This window comes from Macadamia integrifolia, chromosome 5 (genome assembly GCF_013358625.1).
Source record: "Macadamia integrifolia cultivar HAES 741 chromosome 5, SCU_Mint_v3, whole genome shotgun sequence".
Classification (NCBI taxonomy): domain Eukaryota; kingdom Viridiplantae; phylum Streptophyta; class Magnoliopsida; order Proteales; family Proteaceae; genus Macadamia; species Macadamia integrifolia.
Window position 1 is genome coordinate 8,928,795 of NC_056561.1, and position 6,000 is coordinate 8,934,794.

The window sequence follows — 6,000 nt, forward strand, 5'->3', positions numbered from 1 at the left end:
GAATGTGTAACTATGACAAAGAAATCGAGCAAATAATCACATAGAATCAGAGGTTTTTCATTAAGTTAGAAAGACTTTCTATACTACTCTTCATTCAAATTTTATCTTGCCTTTCTTGATATGCCGGTACCTCCTTGTTTGTTGAGTTTAGCTCATTATTAGCATGAAGATTAAATAGATGGAATTGGATATGGTTCTTGAGCTAGGTTTGTATAAACATTTGTCATGGTAGGTTTTGAAATGTTGCTCATATATTTTGTGGAATGCGTGGATCCATAACACTTTTTACCCGTCGAAAGATCTTGTTATTATTAAAATTAGTGAAAAAAGTTATATAAAGTAACATTTTTATCCTTTTAATATAACACATGTATTTTTTAATGAGGGTAAATCATATCATTTTACATGTGAATTTAAAAAATATACGAAACAAAGGCAAAAAGAGCTCTTGAAAATTATAAAATGATAAGTCATTTTCAAATTATTTTGAAAACTTTTTTTTTTACCTTTAACTAAAATAGCTTTTGGTTTACAATATTCTACCCAAAAAAAAAAAAGACCTAGAAATTAGGCTATATGCCACTAAATATACATATATTCCTACGTCAAGTCAATGACTACATAGACTTTCATATTAGAGAAATGTATACCTTTGGATCAAAACCTTCCATCATTACTACTATTGGAGATATTTAAATGGAATTAGTTATTATAATAGATATACTTTTTTATTTATCTTCAATTAGTTATCATAAACACAAGATTACATAATATGTCTATGGACCACCTACTTTTGCCGCACTAGATGTGTATCCGGGAAAGCTCAATTATGTACCTTAATTTATTTGCAAACTTCTCTTGTATTTTATTTTCAAAAAATGACATAGAATTTATAGTTTTATTCTACCACATGAATTTTATTTGGACTGAAATTTAATATGTTGATGCAGTGTCTAGGGAGGGTCATGGTGTACACAACCTTATCCCCACTTCATGGAGAGACTGTTTCCTGACTTGAACCCTTGAGCACTAGATTGCAATGGAACAACCTCACATTTGTACCAAGGTCTGGCCTTCTACAAAATTTTAATCTGGCAAATTAATATATAAGATAGAGCATAGGGTAAAGTGCTTCCTATCTAGAAGCATAGCCTACGTAGGTAGGAAACACCTAATGACTACCCCAGAAGAAACAATCATTTCAAGGGATAAAGAGGCCATTTGAGGAGAGAGAAAGAGAGGGAAGAAGAGGAGGAGTGCTAGTATAGGCTACGGCCCAAGATAAAAATCTTTTTTTTTTCCCCCTTAAGATAGGTAGGCAACTCACTAGATTTAGCCGCATATCAATTGATTACCTAGTTAAATGCTGATTTTTTTTCCCCCTTTGTTTGTCACTTTCTAACTATTTTGGAATATAATTTTTTAGATTTGATATAAAATATTTTTTTGAGAGAAAGGTTTTATACACAGTCGTGCACTCTCATTGGTTCATACACAGAATCATTCAACGAGGGATGAAGGTTTACGATGCACCTCCCTCAACCCCATCCAATGATTATGAATATGATCGTACACCACGAAGGACCTTGCATAAAACCTTTCACTTTTTTATTTTATTTTTATTTATCGAGTTATTTATTGATAGGTTCGTGATTGGTTTGTAGCTAGATGCTGATTGCAGGTTGTAGTCTTGTTTGCTTTTAATATGTGAGACTCCAAGAATAAGACGAAATCGTCAAGTTTTATGATGAACCATTTTCCTGGACCACTATTGAGATAAAAAGGAAAAAAATGAATAAAGTCGCTGAATCAGTCAAGCCCTCTTTCTGGACCCCACAAAATCAATAGTTGCTGCTCAAACTCCATCATGTCTATTTACAACCCAACAAAGTAAGGGTTATGGTAGAATAGAACAAACTATGTTGAGCCAAGAGCATCATTATTCCTTTAGAAAATGTGGATGTAAGAATCCACAATCGATCATGTCCTTCAAGTCACACGTTGCTTTCTACCACATCGTTTCAAACGAAGTTTTACCATAACATTCCTTTATTTTGGAATCGACATGGAATTGATACAATACGGAAAGGAAAAAGAAAAACTGATGATGTGCATAGCCGAACCATGAGGCTGAGTAACACCGAATAAGTTACCGTTTTAAAGGTTTTAAAATCAAGAAGCCAATGGGCCGCGGACAGACGATGAGAGAGAAGAAGAAAAAAAAAAAAGATTTCCGACGCAAGTCCATTCCCTGCCAGAGTAAGCCAAAGCGAAGAGCCATGGAAGAAGTATACATGGCGACTCTTTCCTTAGTTCCCACTTCTACCTCCCCTGTAAACTTCCAAGTACGAATGAGGAAACTAAACCGAGGAAGTAAGCCTTCAAATTTCAAACTTCTCTCTCTCTTGGTTCCATCTTCCAAGTACGAATCTCTTGATATTGACCAACAGATTTGTTTTTTCATTCAATGTTTTCCAGTTGCAGTCTCTCCACGCATTATTTGGTGTCAAAATACTCAGAATGGACCTGTTTCATCACTCAATTCTCTCTTGAATGTTGATTGTTTCCTCTTCCTCTTCCATTCGTCTTTCCTTCAAAAGAAATTCAGATAAATTGCTCTCGAATACTGTCTACTCCACTGGGAAGCGGATTTGATCGGAGACATAAGCAAATTCAGTTACTGACAGGTTTGTATAGAGTTAAATACCGGAGAATTTTTAGTTTTCTCTACAGATTTTATGATTAGCTGTTGTTGCTTCGGCCTTTAGCTCTGGAGTTGTTCGATCGTTGAGGTTTTTGGTTTGGGCTTTAGTTTCTACTTCACAGTGATAAGAACACTGTTGATTAGGTGCCTTTTGTTTTAACAGGGAATAAACCTTCAAAATCAGATGTTGTTAGAAAAATTTGTTTTTGGCCTGTTCTTGATTGCACTTGACAAAGTAGGATACTCTGGGCATGTTTGGTTGAGAAGAACCCAACCACTTGATGGGGTATTTTCCCCCAAGGGGGTAAATCTTAGGATTAGCCAATCCATGATCGTTGATATTTTGGGGACGTGGGAACAAGTTACACAAAATTAAACTGGAAGTTGCTTTCTAAATAGTTTTGTATTGCAGAAGTTGTTTTTTCAAATATTTTTATATTGCATTTTAGTTAGAAACTTATTTTTCCTCCATTCATATGCAATTTTATTTGTCTGTTAATACAATTCCTGTAAAATATTTTCCATGAAAGTTAAAACAAATGTAGCCTTAAGGGTAAGTTTGAAAGGAATGAAAAAAAGAAGAAGCATGGGTTTGGCTTACTGCGTTTGAACTTGAAAGTTATGATAATTGTCTTCAAGATATGTTGATTTGTCCTAGTTGAATTTTGTTTAATATATCAACTGACAGTGTTTTGAACATGGAATTGGGTGTTTTAGTACTTTTAACATAGAGACATCTGTGGCTCTGCACAGTAATGGGATTCATGAACATCAAATATCTTGTATCTTCATGGTAAGTAAAACACATTTTCACCCTTTTGGTGATGTTTATACAAGTTCTTTGGTCATTGTGTGTGGTTTGATTGACAAATTTGGTGATGCACTTCCTTGGCCTTTTGGCTTCTACTTACTATTACTAATAAATATTATGGATGCTGACATCATGGTATGGGAATTCAATGGTCAAGAAAGTCTTGAGGTACTTTATCTCTGAGAATGATGTCTGTCTGCAGGAAAAAAGAGACCGCAAAAATCCAATGTATGTAATCTAAATCCAGTCTGATAACTGAAGAAGCTGAATCAATTTTTATTGTTCGACATATTCAATCTGAACTGTAAATAGCTTTTATAGCCTGTTTGACTTGATCCACTGTGAGCCAGGAAGAAAACTTTTAGTGTCTAGTGGTATTTGTTTGGTTTTTCATTTGTCAATTTGAGATATGGTTGTAGTTTCTATCCTTTCTCTTATCATCTTTAGTTGTTCCGTTTTCTTTTGAACTAGGACCACTATGTTGCATTGTAGTGTATTGGTATTTGTAGGTGAGTAAGACTCAATAAATTTTTTTTCTTATTCCCCACCTTAAAAAAAAAAAAAAAAAAAAAAAAAAAAAAAAGCTCAGTTCATAAAGTTCTTGTAGTGATGCTTTGGGGCATGCATGTCCATCGGCATTACTGAATTGTTAGCTTTGTGCCCCTATAAGGAATTGGAGAGTCACTAATGCAGATCAATTTTTTTCCAATTTTCGAATGTTCAAAGTACCCTTATATGGATCCATGTTGTCTGGTCATGATCGTTCTTAGGTACCTGTCTGCAACCTACCTGAATTCATGTTGATCCAATGTTATTCCTAGAAACCAAAAATTTTCTGGAAAAATTATATTTAAATTCTCCGCATATAATTGTGAATTACCATGTAATATATTACATGGTATCACCTAATGGAAAGTGAAAAATTGAGATTTGTTCCCTGAGCAATTAAAGTCTAACATTGTCTTTACTAAATAAACAATATAAAGGGAACACAGACTGAACTTAACAAGGAAAGAATCTTAACAGAAAAAAATCATAGCTTGCAGCCCAAGCTATCCCCCACGATTTGGCTTTGGGTGCGCCACAACACCCAGCCAAAGGCTAGTTGGTTCGAATGCCCATGGGGCTGCCCATCGATTGACTTATGGGCCAGACCCCTTACTATTCTTGCGACTATATTCCAAGCCCAAGAATCGATCTACATCAAGAAATCATGTATTAATTGTTATCGGTTATTGAAGGAAGATTTTGTTGCTTCCATTTCTTGTTGTTGCTAATTTTTTCCCCTTGATTTAGCTTTCATTTTAGTTTTGCTTTTTCCCTTAAAATTATTGCTGTCACTGGACTACTAATAAATAAAAATGAAAAGAACACAAAGAACATGAAATCCAGCCTAAATTAAACCACAAGTTGAAATGAATTTTTCCCAAGTATCCAAAGATGGCCTCAGCTGAGGTAATGCAGTTGGCTTCCGTAACCCTCCCTAAATATGGAACAGATTCTTGCAGCCAGAGTAGATTATAGGATGGGCCTTCTTGTATCTAAAATGGTAATCACCATATATATTTTGGTGTAGAAGGATAGCTTTGCACAACCACATCTAAAGAAATGAATTCAAAAGAGCTATAAGCTTGATTATATTGTTAACCACACTTTTGCTAAAGGCTGCGGAACTGGTACTTCAAATGTGACCAATGAAGATCTTGAGTAGGAAATTAGAGGTTTCCTGGGGTGCCATGAAGCTTTTAGAAAACCTGAAGCGGATGCTGTGTTACCTTAAGAAGCTTTAGTTATGGTCTGTGAATGAGCCAAACTAGATTGAATTGTTTTCAGCATAGTAATAGCTTAATTAGGATTGCATTATTCCAAATTGCATAATGCCGGAACTGCCAGCATCAATTCCATAGGTTCCACCGCTTTCTAAATACAAAATTTTTACAGGTGAAGAATCAGGTTCGTCAAACAATAAGTATATCAGAGACAGTGGTCCTAAAAGATGGTTATAGGCATCCAAAAATTTTGCAGGCAGATATTCTATAATTAACTGGCATCACCACACTCAAAATTTTGTTTGTGTAATGCTCCAGGTCTCTACTTTTTATGTATCATAGGCTTGGGTTCTGGTACTTGATTGCTATTTCTTTTGTCCTTTAGAACTGCATTATTGAAGATGATGCCTTACAATAGTGTTGGTAATAGTATCCATTTTGGTACGCATGGAGTGGGATCACAGACAAAATCATATCTGACAATGAAGTTCAAATTATTCATCTGTTAGTGGTCGAGAATCCTGCTTGATCAGCTGTAAACTGAGCATTTTACAACCAACTGGATGCCCTCTTCTTTGGATACTCAATTCTATCATCTGTCTGGTGAAATATGTTTTGAACAAATGGGATTAAGTTTTCAGTTTGGGTTCAATTTTGCCATAAAATATTAATATGCAGTGCAAGACATTAATATTGGATTGATTGTGTGAGTGAGG

At 34.9% G+C, this 6,000-nt stretch overlaps 1 protein-coding gene across 3 annotated transcripts in view; it reads left to right on the top strand.

The window, feature by feature from the left end:
• The first annotated feature begins 2,188 nt into the window (after window positions 1-2,188).
• The window catches only part of LOC122079442 (probable cyclic nucleotide-gated ion channel 20, chloroplastic), a 58,453-nt gene continuing 54,641 nt past the window's right edge, over window positions 2,189-6,000 (top strand). For 2 of the 3 annotated variants that reach the window (XM_042645924.1, XM_042645925.1), the window contains exon 1: window positions 2,189-2,687. The gene's annotated coding sequence lies outside the window, so the exon portion shown is untranslated. The remainder of the gene's footprint in view (window positions 2,688-6,000) is intronic. The other variant, XM_042645926.1, reaches the window with a different exon arrangement.